General features: G+C 36.4%; 1 protein-coding gene across 1 annotated transcript in view; it reads left to right on the plus strand.

Annotated features, from left to right (window-relative positions):
• The first annotated feature begins 4,464 nt into the window (after positions 1–4,464).
• SPK1 (guanyl-nucleotide exchange factor) overlaps positions 4,465–22,101 on the plus strand; it is a 312,986-nt gene continuing 295,349 nt past the window's right edge. The window contains exons 1-2 of the mRNA XM_089431973.1: positions 4,465–5,158; positions 5,417–5,686. The gene's annotated coding sequence lies outside the window, so the exon portion shown is untranslated. The remainder of the gene's footprint in view (positions 5,159–5,416; positions 5,687–22,101) is intronic.

A 22,101-nucleotide genomic window follows, 5' to 3' on the forward strand; every position in this document is an offset into this window, starting at 1 on the left:
TGAGGATATTTGTAAAGGTAATATTGTTAACTTTATCTTATTTGTCAATGGTGATATTGTTAATTAATTTTTATTTTTTATTTTTTCAATGGTTTGTTATATTGAAAAAAATGAATTATTGTTAAAAATATTCCAATAGATTTTCATATTTTTAAAAATATATAGAAAAATAGTTAAAGATTTAAAATTATTTGTCAATAGTGATATTGTTAATTAATTTTTATTTTTTATTTTTTCAATGGTTTGTTATATTGGAAAAAATGAATTATTGTTAAAAATATTCCAATAGATTTTCATATTTTTAAAAATATATAGAAAAATAGTCAAAAGATTTAAAATAAAGTGAATCATCTTATAAGTAAGAGTTTTTTTAAATAATTCATTTACTAGAAAGTTATAAATTAATATAAATAGTTGTTAATAACAATGTGATAATTAAATGTAAGATTCATTAATTTGAATTCATTTTATTAATAATTTTTTTTTATAATTGAAAATAATTTTGGGTTAAATTTACAATATTTCTTAATTATATGGTAGATATATAATTTTTTTCATATATTGAAGTCTTACTCTTGTTATTTCACTTGAAATTTATGCTAAAGAAGATAATGAGTAATTATGCACTATTATTGGAGAACATATAATCTTGAACATGCTCAACGATAATGGGCTTTGGAATGATGAGAAAAGCTCCACATATTATACATTGACATAAAGAAGACCAAAGATTTAGACTTACGAGAATATCACAAATTTAAGTTTTTATTGGAAAATTTAAAGTAAAAGTGGTGGATAGATCGATTGATATCTATTAATGAATATCAACTTCACATTTATGTGGTATTTGATTTATAATGTTGATTGTTAGACATCATTTTCATAATACAAGATGGAAGGAGAGAAAATTATGAATGTGCATTGATGATATTTGTTAGATATATGGAGTATATTATTTATCTATTCGTCTAATTAATGGCAACAATCATGGCTAACTACACACTTCTCTTTTCCTTTTGATAGCTATTAATTAAGTTTCTCCAAGAACATAAACTTTAGAGTCAATTAGTGTATTGGACTTTATGCTTCTGCACGATCCACCTTTTGATGATTGTTGTGTGCAAGTGGTAGTCCACCTAGAAGGGTTGGATGTGAAGGATGTGTGGTGGGAGTAGTTAAAAATGCCACATTTCCTTAATTGTCTCATAAAATGAAAGTTTATTTATGAATGATGGAATCATTTGATAAATAACCACACATATAATTTTTTGGAGAAATTGCATGTTAATATGGTTGTTTTATTATTATCTTATTATTATCAACATAGAGTCATCTTAACCCCTTGTCTTCTTTGCCTAAGGAAAATCTTGTGGGGAAATCCAAGGGATGCTTCCCCAGATTTGTTGATGTCATTCGTAGTTACACCACTAGCTTAGACTAGTATCCCTAAACTAGGGAGTTAGAAGTAGGCACCTATTGGCACGAAACTAGCCAAATACTCAAGAACATTGATGACAACTAGTTGAGCTACATCTTTGGGCTAATATAACCCCCAATATTGTAAATATCAAGATGAATAAAAAAGTTGTAAACCTCTTGTTATATGAAATGTCTATGGTTATATAACATTATTTAGTCCATGTCAATTGGTCTAGCTTAGATGGTTATGACAATGAGCTATCCTCCCCACTTATATTCAATTCCCACAAATGACATCTTTAGGTCTTAAGGATTATATTGTTGCAACAACCTTGAGCCCTATGTTTACAGAGCCTCGTTCTTTTATAAAATTATATTATGATTTAGATATCCCTCCACTCGGTTTCAAATCCCACTGAGGGGTATCTTTTGCTCGATGTGACAAGGCTCAAGAAGTAGGCCCCCCCATTCTCATATAGTCTCAATTCTTGCTAAGTCATAAATTACTACTTTACCTGGCTTACGAGCTGTTAGATATACTATTGGTGTTATACCGACAACCACTAGATTTTATCTTAGGCCTCACCAAAATGCTCCAACAAGTTACTAATTCTCCATAAAATAAAATAAAATAAAATAAAAAAAAAATAAAAAAAATAAAAAAATAAAAAATAAAAAAATACAATCCTGAAATTGAAAAAAGTTTCACACACACGACTTTATACTAATTAGTTTTTTAACTATATGTATTCTAGTCTCAACCTTCTTTTAATCATTTATCTATTAATATCACCTACTCATAATGACCAAATATCTCTTTCATATAAATTATAAAATGTACTAGTTTAATGTGTGTTTTTATTTTACCATTAAATATTGAGAATAGGCATATTTTAATTTTTTTATTAAATATAAGAATATAGAAAATACTTTTAGTCTAATTAATAGATTTTATAGTATTTAGCCTCAAGTATGCCTTAAAATTGCTTTTGCTTGGTTAAGAGCTTGTGTTCATCAGACGTAAGGAAACAACTTAACGACCCAAGACCCAAAGGCATCTTAATAGGAGCGAAAGCCTACCCCCTTATGGACAACCAATAGGATATTCTAGGTGGCGCAATTTTCCTTAAATAAGGGTGATGAGTTGACCTACATTAGCCGATAACACCAAGTTATGGCTGTCCTCATTGTTGGTTTGACAACTAAGTTATGATTGATTTTCCCACTATGTAAAAAATAGATTTTAGGGCACTTATTTTGATCAACTTTGATTAAGATTTAGTAGAAATTTTAAAGAATTATAAGTTTAAATTGTTTAATCTACAAAATTCAATTGTCTAATAATTTCTTTTAGAGTACCAAACCTATTTATACATTTGATAATATATTTTAAATAATAAAAATTTACATTATATTACCGAATTCCAAAATACCATTTCACTGACATTAAACTAATCATTTTATTTATTAATTAAACTACTCCCATACACGTACAGAACATTTTAAAAAATTATAAAATAAATACCAAAAAGACCAACTCTACCATAGATACCTTCAATCGTACTACTATCGCTTTCAAAAAAAATTAAATTACAAAACATAAATATGATACGAAAAAACATACTAACTAACATCTTGACTTTAAAATAGTAATTCATACTAATTCAACAATGAAATTAAAAACTTACATTAAATAATAAAAAATACTAAATTATTTGTTAGAAAAAATTACTTACACAATTTGAAATACACTTTATAATAAAAATTTACGGTTAAAATTATTGATTTAAATAAAATTACATTTTATAACAAAATTTGGAATATTTTCATTATAAATAAAATGATATTTTAATGTTTATGAAATTAAAAATAGTTTATAAGATTATTAGTTTTTTGTTTTTGGCTTTTTGCAATTTTTTTTTTCAAATTGATGATGAATTGGTTCAATCTTCCAATATTTTTTTGCTGAAAAATAATATCAATAAACTGATGTTAACATATTCTCGTAACTTTCTCTGGTGTTTTGAATGTATCACATTCCAAAATGAAATAATTTAGGATTCCATTGCTTGAGACTTGCAAAATGTACACACCCGTTCTTCTCATGCTTCTTTAGGCTTTTTCCACCATCCCATTTCACACTACACACCCATTTTTCTCAAACTTCTTTAGGCTTTTTCCACCATCCCATGTCACACCGAAGTTGATGCGAGTTGGTTCTTAATTGAACAATAAGAACTTGCCCTCCACGAAATGCTAGCTCCAATGAACTCTTTTTGTTGTACATCACACTTAGGGTTCAATTAGTCAATGTAATACTTTTTCTTTCTACCCAACCCTTCTCGCGTTTACAAAACTTCTCCATAAAAAATTCTTTCTCTTTAGTATTTGTGGGACAAACATTGATGTAGATATTCCATTTTTGCACCCATGTGTAATTTTATTTCATATATATTTTCTTTCTTTCACTCATACTTTCATTGAAGATAACGTTGGACCGTCTACCTACTTCCATTATATTTATTTTATTTTTTATAAAAAATTTAAAACATAATTTTATTTTTACCACAAAATCTCATTATATTTATTTTATTTTTCATTAAAAAATTTAAAACTAGATTTTTTTTATTTTATTTTTCATTAAAAAAAATTAAAACCTTTTTTTTTTTACCACAAATTATAGATTCGGTGGAAAACAGGTGACTGGGAATATTCCTAAATAAAATTAATGTAGAATTAAAACTTGAACTGAAAAACTACATACATTTATTTCTTCAAACTACAACCCAACGGAGAAATTAATATGGTTGGAATGCGTCCTTCCCAAGACAGATTAAAATATTAATTGAATTGTAAGAGACAAATTAAAAAAAAAACAGAAAGATTAATTGAAACCCTGAATCCGTGACCACGAGTTCGAATAGGGCACCATTTTTTTTTGTTTGAAGGAATGATAAAAGTAAAATGGATGAAATGAAGCGAAATTAAGTGGAAACAAAATTCAAATGAAACGAAATGCAGATTAAATTTCTCAAAATGGAACGAAATTACATGTTTCAGAGGGAGAGCCAAAAGAAAACAAGTACAGTAAGAGCGAGCTCCGAGGGCAACGAAGTGGGGGAAGGGAAGGGAAAGGAAATGAAGCACTGAAGCACTGAGAGCTGTGAGAACAGAGAGATGAGGCAACACTCAATAGACAATGGGACCTACAGCTTTGCAGTCTTACCGACACTAGCGCAAAAATAATGGCGGAAAACCGTCGGCAAGTTGATGGGGATTTGTTTATTTTCTGAATACTGCAAGCAAAACCCTTTAAGTTTTTACTACGCTTCATGTTTGCCCCTTTTTCCTGCTTTTTAGCTGTCTGGCCCTCCGATTTGCGGTTACCTGAAGCAAAGAAATGGAAAAATGATGGTTCTATTCATGGTCACGACGTTTGAGGGTTTATTGTCATGGTACATGTGAAGAACAAGGGATTGGTGATATCTTCCCTCAATTTTCGTCACGAAAGATTTTTGCCTGGTTTTGTTAAAATGGGGAATGGCGTATTTAGGGCAAATGTAGGTGTTCTGGGCATGTTGTTCATGTCGATCGGAGGAAATTAAGAGCCGGTTTATAGTCATTGACGGGGTTGTTTGAACTGATTAGAACTGCGGGGCTGCTGGGGTTTGGATCCTGAGCAGATAATGTAGTTCTGTCACGTGGGGTGACTTTCAGTCTTTTTTCTCGGAAGCAACAGGTATGTATGTTGACTCTGCTTTTTTAGCTTCGTCCGTGTTAAAGCATCAAGTATGAGAATGAATTAATTACATTAACCACAATGCGAGCTGTCCTTGATAATTTCAGCAATGTGCACATGAAGTTGAGCAAAATGCATAGGTTGATTGATTATTTTGTTAGTTAATCAAGCATTGAGTTACATTTCAGCCACGAGCTTCTCCAGGTCAAAATCAAGTTTTTTTGTTCAAACCAAGTCGTTTTTTCTTTTGCTTCTTAGGTTGCCATGAAAAAAGCCATGGTGGAAAAAATCACAGCAGGTCTTAAAAGTGCCCAAGATGTCTTAGCTCTTGAAGTCCCATCAAAACCAGAGGCAATCGAAGTCCAAATTAAAGGTTTAAACGGCCAGTGCTCATGGTAACTGAAATACTAACAAAGAAATCCAGAGAAAAGACTATGCTGTAGCAGGTATCAGACCCGAGACGGGTGGATTATCCTTCTGACTGTTGCGCTGGCTTGCCCTTCGTTGTGCGGCTTTAGCTTCGGCACGGTAATCGCCCAGCCATCATTCTCTTATTATACCTCGTTCTCTGAAATTGCCATTGCAGCTGTAGTGAACTTATCATTCAGAAGCCTAGCTGCAGGACTATTAGGCCAGCTATGGCAGACCAGGTAATCTTAAGGGACGTGGGAAGAAAAGAAGGCAAAATTAGTTATAGCTGTAAAACAAGGCTTAATCCTATCAAAAACTCATTTAAGAGAAAGTGTTAGTGAAACGAGGCTATGAGCGGAAATGGTTAAGTGAAATGGCATTTAGGATAAAGCAAAAGAAGATAAAAAGAGAACTTTAAAAGCTGTGTTCGGCAAATTGTGTTGAACACCGTGCTGCAATAAGCTGTTTTAAGGGAAATACGTCTTGTTCCTAGAACGACTGGAGAAGGCAGAGTACTATTATTGACTTAACATGGATTCAATTGGGTATGGGGAATCCTCAATCTAGAAGCAAATCAATATGTGTTGGTATGATGTTGGATGTTGAATGTGTACCCCTGTATCGAAGTTGTCAGAATTGGAACCAGAACGTAACCAGAATATCATAAAATTGCAAACCAGAGCGGAACTGAAATACCACAAAATTAGCAATTTGATTGGGACTGAAATACCACAAAATTACAAATTGGACCGGAAGTGAATGCCCCTAAAATTATTAATAAACAGATTGCAGGTCAGAACCAGACCAAAACCAGATGAAAACAGGTATAAAAATCAGTCGAATAAACATTACTTAAAACATTGAAATTTAGTAAAAAAGTATATTCGTGTACATTAATATTAATCCTTACCATTAGATAGTAGAGACCAAATTTACAAACTTTTGTCACGCATATAACACGTAATGTTATTCTACTCTGTTAGCTCTATCAGTGTCAGAATGCATATAACATGTCTTGCATCATGTTCCTAGAACAATTGGAGATGGCAGGGTTCTGTTATTGACTCAACAGAGGTTCAATTGGGTATGGGGAATCTTCAATCTAGAAGCAAATCAATATGTGTTGGTATGATGTTGGATTTTGAATGTGTACCCCTGTATCGAAGTTATCAGAATTGGAACCAGAACGTAACCGCAATATCATAAAATTGCAAACCTAGCAACAGACAGTCTATTGACCTAGCATATTACAAACCTATTGAATGATTGCACAGGTAGGTTATTAACATTAATTAGCAGAAGCAAAAACATAACCAATCTCCCAAAAAATGACACAACAGATTTTACCCAATCAAATCAATTCATCATTATAGTTTTTCAGAACCTACTCGGGTTCTTGTCCTAGGATAATGGCCCAGCTGAGGAAATTACATGTACAACACTGGATCTGATCCAGCTGATCAAGTCCTCCTTGGCTGATCTGGATCTCCTTGCTGCCCCCTTCCTCGAATCCAACACACTGGAGTATCATGCTTCTCATTGAGATGCCTCTCTCAATCTTGTTATGCTGTATGATGTGTCTTCTCCTTCTCATTAACCTTGTTTTTGTAACATTTTCTTGAGCTAAATTCCTAACCCTAATCTTCAGATTATTGATGGTCGAGATTAGACCTCTCCTCACTTGAGATCAAGGGCTAAGATTAAAACATAATCATTAAAGTAAACACTTTACTTATTCCCAATGTTTCTATAACTTAATTAGCCAACATAATAATTATATGCTTTTCCTAAGTTAGACTTAGGCTAATTTACGAATGCAACTTGCTCACAATAGAGCAAGTGTTTAAGGAGATCTTGGGTGACGTTTGCACATCTAGACACTTAGGCTTGTGCAGAAGTACCTGCTCGAGCTAGAAAGATTAACACTCTCTCTTAGCGAGGGAGGTACTTTTGCCCATTGGAACTAACTTCGATCCTGGAAGTGCATCCGTTGCCATGTTGCTTCCTTTGAACTGGAAGCTTTCCCTGCCTAGAAACATTCTCGAAGTGCTGCTCCACTTGGGCTGGTTCCTAGAAGTCTGCTGCTCTTGAACATTCCGTAAGGTCATCTCATACCAAGAGACCTTCTTGAAATATTTGGAGGAATCTGTTCACTGCTCCTCCCCTCCTGAACCTAAAGGCTAACTCCCTTTGATCTACTCAACCTTCAAAACTATTTTCTCCTTATTCTCTATCATTTCTTTGCTTCTTGCTGTCACTGCTCCTCCCCTCCTGAACCTAAAGGCTAACTCCCTTTGATTTACTCAACCTTCAAAACAATTTTCTCCTTATTCTCTATCATTTCTTTGCTTCTTGCTGTTGCTCGAATAAGTTGGCCGTTTAGCCTGTACATGTTACTCTCTCTAACTCCAATGACGTGGCCTGAATAAGTTGGCCCTTTAGCCTGTATAGGGTTCCCTCTCTAACTCCAATGACGTCGCCTGTGTCAGAGCTAGATTCCTTGGGTCTGATCCATGCTTGCCCATTCTGGAAGGCTACGCAAAATCCCTTCTTCTCGATCATTAAGATGGAGGGAAAACTCCACCTGAGTTCTGGCACCCATATCATGTTCTTCACTTTCATCATGCCCCTGGCTCAAGTTGAAATGCCACTGTTCCAACCCCCTTTATTGCATGTTTGGCATCATCACCAAACTCCACATCTAGTTCCAAGTCCTAGTTGGTTAGGCTATTGAATTGTTCCCAAGCTTTTGTCATATTTTTTGTGGCTCCATTATCTAGTAGCCACACACCAACTGGTAAGGTGCTCTAAGAAAAATAGGAAACAAGTGACACCTTCGTTTCAAATTTTCTTGCAAACTCCTCCTGAGCTTCTGCTGACAAACTACATTGGCTGGCAACCGTTTCCTTTTTTCTTCCTCTCTAGATGTTATAAAGCATAATGTCCTATCTTATGTCAAGTCCTTCTTCTTTTTCAGTTGTGAGGCTGACTCGTGATCCCTCTTCGAACTCTTTCCTTTGCCTTTTTCTATTAGAGCCACGTTCTTGTAATGTCCCCAGTGGATTAACTGCCCCAAGGGACAAAGTGGCCTATCAATCCTCTTAGGCTATAGCCTTTGATAAAGGGGAAAATCCTATTTAGCCAGTTTTTGGGGAAACATGGGGTAAGTTTTGGGGCAGTTGGGGCAAAAAGTTCAAAGTTGAGGGTTGCCATGAACCCCTGTCAATTTATTAAGGATGAGAAACCCCCACAAGGAAATCTATAAATACAAAAGAGTAGAATCATTTTGATCATCATGAATTAGATTGATTTATCTTTATTTTTCTTTGAATTTGAGGCTCTGAGGGTTTGAGATACCTTCTCTTTGATTAGCTTCGGTGGAGGTGATCCCACCCTAATAATCATCTGTCTAGTTTCGATGGAGCTGATCCCACCCTATATAATCATCTGTCTAGTTTCAGTGGAGCTGATCCCACCCTACCTAGACACCTATTTTCTTGTTTTGGCACAACATAATTCTTAGAGCAGTTCTGGGATGATTTTGACACATTGTGACATCCTCTATTCAATTGGAAGACTCGGCCTGTTCTTGTTTTGAACATAAGAATTTGATTTGCGGTTTGGTTGAGGACAGTTTGAGGTTAGCGAAGGCATTTATGTGGAATATCGGGCCACTACAAATTTTCTAGTTAGCAAGATTTGCAGGGCCACAATCTTACGCTATAGGGCGCAGGGTTTACGGTCTCAGACCTTGATTCTGGCAGCGAATTTGGAACAACAGGTTGGGTACGCCGAAAAGGTTAAGTAGAAAGGCTCCCTATCTAAGGTTCACTTGAGGGTTTGATTCACACTACTATTGCAATAAGCTTAGGAGCACAAAAAAGTAACATAACATGCTTGGGTTGGTTAGTATATCATAATTACAGTTGAATGCTAGTTTATTTTGCCGATGTTGCAAATTAGGTGGATTAGTGCATCTATTCAATGTTCATTGGGTAGTTAGCCCTAACTTGTTGTGTGATTGAAGAATCATATTGTTGTGGAAGATATTTATTGCTGGTGGATTATTGAAATCATATTGTTATAATGCCTATTGTTAAATGAATGAGTGCAAAATGTTGTCTTATAATCCTTTGTGTTTTACTGCAAACCCTAGATAACCGTAAAAACCCTAAGGACAAAGTTACACTAGGTCAGTACAGTGGTATCAGAGCTGGAATCTTACCAGCTTGTGAGTGTATGAGCCTTGTATGCTTCCAAGGGATACAAGTAACATTACAATAAAAAAGAAAAGAAATAACCACAATATAGCCATGGGGGATAAGGAAGAACGAGGAGGACCATATCTCAGTGATCTCTTACGCATGTTAATTTATGGGCAGACAAAAATAACTAATTTATTAATACAAGGGCAGGAGTAGGGACAACAACAAATGACACAGTCACACAACTTCTATAGGCCATATGTTGAATTTTGTAGCTATGGTTGTTCTTCATAATTAATATTTTAGGCCTTGTAATATGTAATGAAAAATGTAAGACATGTTCTTCATGTCATTGTCAAAAGAAAAATATAAGACATGTTCTTCATGTCAATTTCAAAAGAGAAAGTTTTGAATTTTGAATTTTGAATTTTTGGCTCCAAGTTGGCCTTCCTTCAAGTCAAGTTGGCCCTAGTCAAAGAGACATCCATTGAGGCCAGCTAGAACACTATTTATACTCCACTGCTCCTCCTCCACAAGACACCATTCGATCACACACACACAAGAAGGTATATTTTGGGCATCCAAGTGAAGGAAGATGAAAGATAAGAAGGACGAAATCATTTCAAGCATATCTCTCTCTCTTTGGTTTCGCACATGCAAGTTTCTGGGCATATTCTTGATAGTAGGTCCGAAATTTTGGGCAACATATTCTGGGCAGCAGGTTCGAAATTCTAGGCAACATATTTTGGGCAGCATGGCCGAATTTGTGGGCATTTTTTGGGAGGCTGAATTTCAACCTAGACAAATCAGGCTGGGCCGAGTTTATTGGGTAGATTGGAGACTTGACAAGAGGGCAATTATACCAGGTTTGGCCTCTGTATTATTGTTTAGTTTGACCATCATATTTGTCTAGAAGAATTAGGTGTATCTCTTGTTGAATTGAATAATTTCTCTAAGGAAATTTTTGTTGGGTCTTTCCCCCAAGTGGGTTTTTCAGGGTAAATCTTGTGTCATCTTTGTGCATTGTGATCTCTATTGTCCTACTGCTTTTATGGTTGAATTTCTCAAGTGTAATTGCTTAATGATAAATTGGAAGTGCTAAAATAATATCTACATCATTGTAAGTAATTATCAACTTTAAAAAATTAGTGCTTGTATCTATTGCACTTGAAAAATCAACACCATAAACAATCTTGGTAAATATATGACTAATGGTTTGAATGTTGGTAACAGTACTAGTACTAAAGGGAGCAACAACCATAATCTTGCCCCCATCAATACTTTTGCACAGTCTAATGTCGGGGCAACCAATGGAAGTAACCATAGAACCTTCGTTAGTTTTTGGACAACCAACTAGTCGCCACCCAAGGAGCAACAAAACAGGGTGGACTCTTTAATGAGTGCTTTCGAGAGTATGCAACACTAGAAGAAAATATATGAGTAGCCATATCTTTTCGAGAATACAACATCAAACACCAAAATAGACCCAAGGAACAACGAAATTAGGACTTGATGTGCAAGGTAGGAAAGCTTCCCATCCCCTCTTTTGATGGGTCGTCAAAATGCTTAGCAAGGGCTTGGGTACAAAAGTTGGACACCTATTTCTAACTTAATCCCATGTAGGAAGCACATCAATGATGGTACCATGGACTATGTTGAAAAGTGTAACTAGGTTTGGTCTTCATAATGACATGTGTAATTGTGATTTTATGTAATTCATGAAAATAAGAAAAATAAAATTCTTATTGTAATGCTTGTCTCATGGGATTCATGAGCAAGGAATTTATTTTTTGGTGATGGCTCCCATTGAGAGCCTTTAGGATTTATCATCTAGTCATAAAAGTTAATTTTAGTCTATGTCATGTATGAAGGACCCTTCTTGGGCATATTACATTTTGTATGAGTCATTAGATAAGTATAAATAGCCCTCCAAGACCAAGCAAAGTCTCCTCCTCAAGTCGGCTTCAAGAAGGATAATTATATCTCCATCAAATGACATGTCAACCCAGCTTGCAGTCATGTCGGCTCATTATGAGGCTACAACAACTATATATAGGGCAGTTCGTCTCCATTTCAGGATAGAATTTCGGTGAAGGTCTGAAACAGGAAAAAGTGTGAAGTTTGTAAGGGAAGCCTATTATCAATCAAAGAAAAGAAGAATATAAACTGAGCTCCTTTTTCAAGTATGTAAGAGTTCGATTGCAACAAAAGGAACTGAGAAGAATTACAGTCCCCTTGAGTAGCCGAGTTGGTAGTAGGGCAAGGTTAAGGAAGCCGAGGGAAGCTAGAAGGAATCACCATGCAAAGAAGGCCTAATTCAAGGAGGTTGAAACTAGTAAAGGTCTGAAGCAGCCGAAGTTGAAGAGAAGCCGAGAAGAAGGAAAAAGTAGAAGGTTGACTATTGTTGACTCAAGGAAGAAGGACTTCATCAAGGGAGCTTTGTGTCTTGGTCTTGGAGTGGCAAATAGGTCAAGGGTCTTGGTCTTGGTATTCATCAATTGGAATCTCTATAAGAAGAAGAATTTGTTTGGGTTTTCCTCTCAAAGAGTGAGAGGTTTTGGCCCTGGTTGATAGCCTATATTCTGTGTCTCTTGTCTCTTTATGGTTTATGCATTGGTAGTTGTTTGATGAAGAAAAACACTAATAACCTAAGTAAAAGAAGATCATAATCTAAAGAAGTGAAAAGCACTCACAAGCAATTACTAATAGAAGAGAAATCACATAATTGCTATGCCCTAGATTTCTCAACGGACTGGTCACCTTGGGGCACTCCAACATAACATCTGATGTGGACTTCACCCGAAGGGTGATAGAGCGTTCTGATCGGAAGGATCCTGATAGGCATTTTAGAGAATTAGCGCAAATTAAACAAACAAGGACGCCAAACGAGTACATTGCAGATATCAAACAGACAACAATCATGGTAATAAACCTCTTGGAGCAGAGGTGGGTCATGCTCTTTGTAGAAGGTCTAGTTGAACCATTACACAGACGGGTCAAGTCCTTCAAACGTGCCACACTATAGGAGGCCATCACCAAGACTTGAGATATGGGTGGTGCAACACAAAAGTGAAGATTCCACCCATACCACAAATCCCTCCAAAAGATAAGGGCAAGAAAACATCTCTGAAAGACGAAACTAAGAAGGATTGATTGGATGAAGAAACACGAAACGAGCTTAGAAGAAAGAAGCTCTGTTTCACTTGTAAAGAGTCATGGGAATCTGGTCACTAATGTTTGGGAAAGGGAAAGGTTCACTATATTGAATTACTGCCCGATAGCGATAATGAGAGTGATACAACATAGACACCATGCAAGGCACCTAACATTTATGAAGAAGTACCATCCTTGAAAGAGGCTAAGAAGCCACGTTCGAGAATTGAAGGAGGTACTATCGTCACTCTCTCTGGAGTGCCTAAATATCACAACTTCAAAATCAAGGCTGTTATATGAGGGCAACGAATCATAGCATTGATTAATGGTGGAGCAACGTACAACTTCGTTGATGCAGTCGCAGTGACAAGGAGAGGTATCCTTGCCTAAGAGTTTGAAGGGTTCAAAGTGAGGGGAACTGATGGGTATCATATGACATGCACATAGGTATTTCCATAGTTGAGCCTCACACTAGGTAAGTATACACTTACTGATGATTTTAATGTGATAGAATTAGCAGATACTAGTGTGGTGCTGGGAGTACAATTGTTGTACTCTTTAGGAAGATTCTTAATGAACTACCAAGCGATGGAAATAGAATTTTGGGACCCAAATGGTAGGAATGTAGTACTAATAGGCATGACCAATGGAATCCTTGAGTTGTAACAACCAATCAAATGGAGGTTACACCCAAATAAGACGAAGTAATTTGCATGGCAACTTGTATAAGCACAATTAACAACTTATAATCTAATGAGTCCGGATATAAGGAGAATGCTGAGCATGACATATTCTTGAGAGATTGGAGAGCCCACCTCCCAGTAGAGTACTCCAAGAATAAGTTTGCTTGCGATTTATTAGATTTACTCATTCGTGATGACAGGTACAAGGTGGAAGACAAGATCATATTTTATGAAGATGGGATATATTTTTTCCTGAATCTACACTCAGGGGAAGCTCGTTAGAACTACACATGACAAACTTGTTGAAGTCACTCTGGAAACTCACCCTCAGTTCAAGGATTGCATGCCAGTTTATATGGAACAAATTGTTGGTGAAAACAGGGTCCACCGGGGAGAGCAGATTGTAGCAGCAGGTTCCTCCAAAAATGTAAAGGGAAGAAGCACCGTTTGTATTGATTATATAGAGTGCTTCAAGGGACGTGAAAAAAGATACGTAACATAAAAAATGGTATGCAATAGTGTTATAAAAAATGCAAAGTTTGTTGTTTTATGTAAAAGCCACTATTTGTCAGCAAAATCTACTGATTTTTTGGGAAGGCCTCGTGCCCTTGAACTATGTGCCAAGTTATGTTACAAAGCTTTTACCAAACCCAATTGCTCACGATGCTTTTGTAAAGCTTCTTTGGGTGACCAAAATTACAGAAAGGGAAGATTTGATATGTAGGAATCAGGCGATTTTTAATCAACCTCGAAGTTAGGAAGTTACTATGAAGGATGCCAAATCATTCTTATCAAGGACAAACAACTCCAAGATTGCAGGGGAATATATTTCCATTAAACTCTCACAGTTTGATGAGCCTTTCACCTACAAAGAGTTGAAGTTTTTCAATGGCTAGCCATTCTTAGGAGACAATACTCTAAAAGATGGAAATAGGTCACCATTAATGGAAGAGGAGACAACAACAAAGAATGGACAACTTGTGGACATTATTGTAAGGGTTTTACTACCAAAGTAGGGATCAACTATCTACAATTTTTTTCTAAAGATCGTTCCTATGCTAAGAAAGGAGCATCATCCGAAATGGGACTTAATTCAAGAACAACACATAGTTGTATCTTTTGCCTATAATTCACCTATGATGTTTCAAGTGGAAACAATAGCTGTGGCATGATGATGTTCCCTGCTAGTTTGTTAATTATCGGGTTGCAATATTCAAGGGAGGATGCTGTAAAAATTGAAGAGGAGTTTTTGGAACGACAGATTTTGCAACACCTAGATCTGTCATTGCTTGGGGACAAACAATGTGAGGAAGGGGGGATTATAATGCCCCCAATGGATTAATTGGCCCAAAGGACGAAGTAGTCTATCAATCCTCGTAGGCTATAGTCTTTGATAAAGGGGAAAACCCCAATTACCCAATGTTTAGGGCAACATGAGGTAAGTTTTGGGGCAGTTGGGGCAAAAAGCCCAAAGTTGGAGGTTGCCATGAACCCCTCAATTAACTAAGGAGGAGATACCCCCACAAGGAAATCTATAAATACAAAAGAGTATAATCATTTTGATCATCATGAATTGGATTGATTTGTCTTTGTTTTTCTTTGAGCCTAAGGCTCGAGGGTTTGAGACCCCTTCTCTTTGATTAGCTTCGGTGGAGGTGATCCCACCTTATCTAATCATTTGTCTAGTTTCGGTGAAGTTGATACCACCCTACCTAGACACCTATTTCCTTGTTTTGGCATAGCATAATTCTTGGAGCAGTTCTGGTATGATTTTGGCACATTGTGATGTCCTTTGTTCATTTGGAAGATTTGGCCTATACTTGTTTTGAACAATAGAATTTGATCTGTGGTTTGGTTGAGGACAATCTGAGGTTAGCAAAGGCATTTCTGTGAAATGTTGGAACACTACAAATTTTCTAGGCAACAGGATTTGCAGGGCCACAAACCCTGATTCTGGTAGCGAATTTGGATCAATAGGTTGGTTAAGCAGAAAGGTTCCTTGTTATGAAACCATCTCACAAAAAGATAGAAAAGATAGATCAACACCTTAGAAATAAGCCTCTTCGAGGGGGCAACCTCCTTTACATTACACAAATGAACAATTCTTAGATGATACAAATGACAAGACCTCCTTTCTATATATAGGAGTCTAAGGGGTCATAATATAATCAAAGCCGACATAACAATAATAATGTAAGGGCACAATAATAACAATAGTGTGTTCTATGGGGCACAATAATAACAATATGGGGACTACATGGGCACAACAATATAATAAGGGGATTGTACTAATAACAATAAGGGGTTACACTAGTAGTATAGGGACCTAACATGCCCCTCTCCTTCAAACAGTGTTGTCCTCAACGCTTGAGTAGTTCTTGACGCTTCTGTACAAAATTCTTGTCCTCCCATGTGGAATCTTCAGCAGGTAAGTTCTTCCACTTGATGAGATACTCTGAAATTGATCAATTTCGTAGCTATCAGGTTCTTGTTTTTGTGAATGCTCCATGTTCCAATATGATTTTTCCTTCCTCGTAAAGTTCTGGCAATATTGTTTGAACTGGTACCTTTTGCAACTTTTGAAGGGGTGGCCAGACTTCTTCATCCTTTTTCCATTCATCCCTTGCTTCGTGTATCCAATCTGGTTGGATAATAGAAATAACACAAAACAATGCTTCCACATCCTCATCCTTTTTTGAGAGTGCATTTGCAACAAAATATTGCTTCCCTTTTTTGTAGATGATTTCAGAGTCATAACCCAACATATTTGTGACCCATTTTTCTGTTCTTCTGAAGATAATCTTTGTTCTAAAAAGTATTTAAGACTATCATGATCCATTTTTACCTTGAAGTGTCTTCCCATTAGGTAAGGTCGCCATTTCTTAAGTGCATGTAATATTTCCAACATTTCCTTCTCATAAATTGCTTGCTTGAGATGTAGCTGTAAAAATACCCAATTGCCTACATCAAAACTTCTTTCACTTTGATGTTGATCTACCTGTTGTTTCATTCGATTCTGCACCGAAGTGGCATTATCCTTTAAAAGTTGGAGAACTTGTTGTTGATGCTCGATGTGATCTTTCACTACTTGAATATTTTTCTTCTTGATATGTCCTTCTATCTTGAGACTTTGAGGAGTGGTAATTTCTTCGAATGCATTACAAGATATGGTCAAATTCATTTCTTAATGCTTGATGTGATCTTTCACTTCTTGAACATTTTTCTTCTTGATATGTCTTCTATTTTGATAGTTTGAGGAGTGGTAATTCTGGCCAATGCATTACAAGATATGGTCAGATTCATTTCTTCTTTCTCGATGTGATCTTTCACTTCTTGAACCTTTTTCTTCTTGATGTGTTCTTCTATCTTGAGAGTCTGAGGAGTGGTAATTCTTGCCAATGCTTTACAAGATATGGTCGGATTCATTTCTTCTTTCTCCGGGGTGGGTTCCTGGTGTACATCCTCTTCTTTTGATGTTTCTTGATCCTTTTCTTCCTCCTCTTCATAATCTATGTAAAATAATTTCTTCTTAGCACACTTATGACCTTTAGTGTATTTTTTATCACAATTGTAACAAAGCCCTTTTGCTCTTTTTTCTTCCAATTGTTGTGGTGTCAACCTTGTAGGTTGTGGAAGGATAGGAGAAATAATACTTCCATCTTTATAGTTGTGAGGGGTAGACTTGCTTGTTGCCATAATTTTGCTTTTCACTTTTCTTTCCCTCTCTAATGAATCAGGTTTCCAATGACGAACCTCATGTTGAATGTTATCCTTTAAAGTCCCTATGGAGACTTCAATCCTCTGCTTCTCTGGAATATCATTTTCCCTTATATTCAATTTTTGAAGTCCTCAATGTTCTCTTCCATTGAACACTTTTGTTTGAGATTTATCAATAGGCTAAAGAAGGTGTTGCTCTTTGTATCCTCATAATGTGCTATCATTTCCTCTGTGAAAATTGACCATGTAACAAGTGGTTTACGAGAACAAAGCCCTTTATACCATAAAATTTGATTTGGTTCTAAATAATTAGATGCAATACGTACCTTTTGTAACAGTGGTACGCCATGTAGATCAAAATATTTCTCCATTTGTAGTATCCAATTTATCGGATCCTTGCCATCAAACTTCTTCATCTCGCTTTCTCTTGATTTTAGGAGCTTGAGCTTGAAACGATTGTAACTCTGTAATTTTAGATCTCCAAGTTTTGAAATTTCGTCCTGTAGTAGCCTTCTGAGTCCTCTTTCTAACCCCAAAATTCTGATCAAGATTGGATTCTGTAAGGAAGCGTTATGTCAAATCTCCCACGATGACACGATTATAGACTGGTTCAGTAGAGTGAACTTGTACGACGTTCCACGTGTCACTGTTTCAACCTTAGAACCTGAAACCGATACACAGAAAACTACAGTGCGTCCTCTTCCTGAAAATTCTTACAAAATTTCAATTTGATGCTCAGAGAGAAAGTTATGATGCTTTTCCCAAGGTCACTTGTTTAGGATGTAATTTGGGAGGCCTACAGAAACCCTAAATGTCTTAGATTATATCTCCTAAAATATAGCGAGACAAGGTCTGAAATTCAGATCCAAGCTTCACCAAGATTTCGATTCAAATGGGTTTTAATTTCAAAGTCTGAAGCTTTGTAGAACAAATATTATAGCGAAAATTCCACGATGACCTGTTTGAGATGAAATCCTGGAGCTTGCAAAAACCCTAACTTCCTCATATCATGTCTCTGAAAAGATAGCGATACAAGATCTCAAATTCCAAACGCGAGGTTCAGATTGATTTTTTCTCAAATGGGTTTTTTTTAGCTTCTGAAACTTCGTAGGAAAAAAGTTATAGCGAAAATGCCACGATGACCTGTTTGGAGCAGTGAAACCCTAGAATTCACAGCTCTGATACCAAATGTTATGAAACCAACTCACAAAAAGATAGAAAAGATAGATCAACGCTTTAGAAATAAGCCTCTTCAAGGGGGGCAACCTCCTTTACATTACACAAATGAACAATTCTTAGATGATACAAATGACACGACCTCCTTTCTATATATAGGAGTCTAAGAGGTCATAATATAATCAGAGCCGACATAACAATAATAATGTAAGGGCACAATAATAACAATAGTGGGCTTCTATGGGGCACAACAATAACAATATGGGGACTATATGGGCACAACAATATAATAAGGGGGTTGTACTAATAACAATAAGGGGTTACACTAGTAGTATAGGGACCTAACATTCCTTGTCTAAGGTTGACATGAGGGTTTGATTCAAACTCCTATTGTAGTAAGCCTAGAAACATGAAAAATTAATATAGCATGCTTGGGTTGGTTAGTATATCATAATTACAGTTGAATGTTGGTTTATTTTGCCGATATTGCAAATTAGGTGGATTATAGGATACATTCAATGCTTATTGGGCAGATAGACATAACTTGTTGTGTGACTGAAGAATCATATTGCTATGAAATATATTTATTGTTGTTGGATTATTGAAAATGATATTGTTATAATGCCTACTGTTGAATGAATGAATAAAAATTGCTGTGTTGTAATCATTTATGTTTTATTGCAAACCCTAGATAAATGTAAAATCCCTAAGGGCAGAATTACCTTAGTTCACTAAAGTTCTTGTCATCTTCCTACTTGCTGATCTTGACCTTTGACTGTAACCTAATTTCCTCTTCTGCTATGTAGTCATACCTTAGCATATGAAATGGGTTAGTTTATCTCGGTCACATACCCCTCTCATGAACGGATCCCATGCTTCTGAGAATCTATTCAATGTCATTTTTACTAGTTTTAATTCCTCCACCTTCTCTCATACTGTTGCAAACTGATCACGAATTTGCACAATTCTCATTAGATAACTCATCGCTGAGTCTGACTTGGTCATCTGCGTAGTCCGTAGCATATCTTTCAATATCATCTTCCTGTTTATGGTCTTGCTCTGGTATAATCCTACCAAGGCTTCGAACATTTCCATGGTTGTATGCGTTTCGGTAAGTGAGGGGTCAAATTATCCTTCACGACATCCAAGAGTACTCTTTGTGTATTTATCTCCTTTGCTAGGATGGCCTTATCTTGAGGATCTGATGCCTCTGGGATCTTGGTCTCAAGAATTTCCTAGAGATCGTTTTCTGAGAACCAAGGTGGCACTAACCTTCTAAGGTTGGAATTGAAGCTTTGTCTAGCCTATCTTCAAACTGAATACCTACTACAGTAATCTTGCCAGATCTCGCCAAAGAATTTATGAAATTTTTTCCGGTAGGTCCTTTAGGCACCCATGAATTAATTTACCGCAAACTTATGATTGGAACGATCTCACTCTCTCTCTCTAAGAGTTGACCTTTGCCAACCATGTTGGATGCACTAGCAAACTGTTATTTATGCACCTGTTTTCTTGATCTCATTGCACTGTACTCTTTGTTGTGTTGCGTTTCTCTAGCCCCTTCTGCTATGCCCAATTTAAGTTGACAAATTCTTCGCAAGCTTGTCCACACCTTTGTTGTTGTTTCTTCTCTTTGGCCAACTTGCTTGAGCTTCCACGATGAATGGAGGCCCTCATGCTCAACCATTGCCCAATTCACTACGTGGAGGCTAGCCTCCTTTATTATGACACCCCATGCTTACCTTCCTTTAATGGCCCGTCAGCCTTGTCGTGCTGCACCTGTCATTGGCCACAGGTTTTGTTGTGTTTTCTTGTGCTCGACCATTGATTGGATCCACTGCCACTCCATCGGCCTCTTGAGTTGTCTTTGCCTTCACTCGCAGATCTTCTTGGTGGCTGCCCACACAAAGCGGTTTGCCCACATGCTAATAGTTTGCTAGGTTACTTCGTGGTTAGTCGGACGACTTGAACTCCAATAGCTACATGTATTGGTTGCGACTGTGTCACGACCATACCTTAACATTATTTACCCAGTGCATTATTTACACCCTACCACAACCTTCTGCATTATTTGCTTTGTCGGCTTGGTGGTGCTACAGTGGCTGGGCATGAACTTTCACTTGTGTAGGGGGCTGGGTCTGATAGCCTTGTCATTGTTGCCACCATAGCCGTCAATGTGACCGTTACCACACTCCAAGCACAATTTTTATATTTACTTGCACAAAAAATTGAATTTGGGGCCCCTCCGCCAATAAATTATTTTGTTTATACCATTGTACAAATTTTGTACAATCAATTTTGACCTTTTTTTTGCTTTTACGATAGTAGTCAAACTTGGCGCTGGCTATCCTATATGAACTTGGCACTTTGAGATTAGTTCTCAAAGTTTATCGCTTTGATACCATGTTAATTCTCTTGCAAACCTAGCACCCGACAATCCATTGACTTATCAAATTATAGACCCACTGAATGAATGCATGACTAGGTTATTAACATTTATTAGTAGAAGCAAAAACATAACCAATCTCACAAAAAATGGCACAACAAATTCTGCCCAATCAAATCAATTCATCATTAAAATTATTTAGAACCTACTCGGGCTCTCGTCTTTTGATAATGGCCCAATTGAAGAAATTACATGTATTGGATCTGATCCAACTAATCGAGCCCTCCTTGGTTGATTTGGATATCCTTGTTGCCCCCTTCCTCGACGACAACACACTAGAGTATCACACTCCTCATTGAGATGCCTCTATCAAGTTTGTGATGTTGTATGGTGTATCTTCTCCTTCTCCTTAGCCTTGATTTGATAATTTTTTGTTGAGCTAAATCCCTAACTATATTCTCCAAAGTGTTTGATAGCTGAAATTAGATCTCGCCTCATTTGATATCAAGGGCTGAGATTAAAACATAATCATTAGATTAAATACTTTACTCTCTTTCCTAATGTTTCTCTAACTCAATTACCCAACATAATAATTATGTGCTTTTCCTAAGTTAGATTTAGGTTAAGTTACAAATGTAACTTGCTCACATTAGAGCAAAGTGTCTATGGAGATCTTGGGCGACTTCTGCATGCCTAGACACTTAGGCATGTGCAGAAGTGCTTGCTCAGGCTACAAACATCAACATTTGTTTGCCCAGTCACTATAGAATTAACATCATAATGTGGAAAGGAAATAACCACTAAAGCATGTTGTTCTACAAAGATGGTAAAATATTTTCTTAAGAATGGAGCTATTGAATCGAGTGCATCTAGAATCGACCAACTTCATAAAGAGGAAGATAGTCGAAAACCCTCTTAGAATCATCTATTACCCGAATCATTTGTAAGAGGTAGGTGGATAGACCTTGGTGGATTGTGAATAGGAACTTCATCAAGGATAACATCTTGTGCATCAATCACCTTGTGAGTGGATATGGATCATATAGACAATATGTTGGAAAATGGGTCCATGTACTTGGTTTAGAAATGTTGAAATACAACATTAATGGAGGCATAACTTGAACATTAGAGAGGAAGGGGTTTCTCCAGAGACATCCGCCAACCCTTTCTCCAAAGAATGGTAATTATTTAGTCTACCAAGCTACCATAATC

Source organism: Pinus tabuliformis, chromosome 5_1, assembly GCF_031772625.1.
Source record: "Pinus tabuliformis cultivar Carrire ecotype Pingquan chromosome 5_1, CPIR1, whole genome shotgun sequence".
NCBI classification, from domain to species: Eukaryota; Viridiplantae; Streptophyta; class Pinopsida; order Pinales; family Pinaceae; genus Pinus; species Pinus tabuliformis.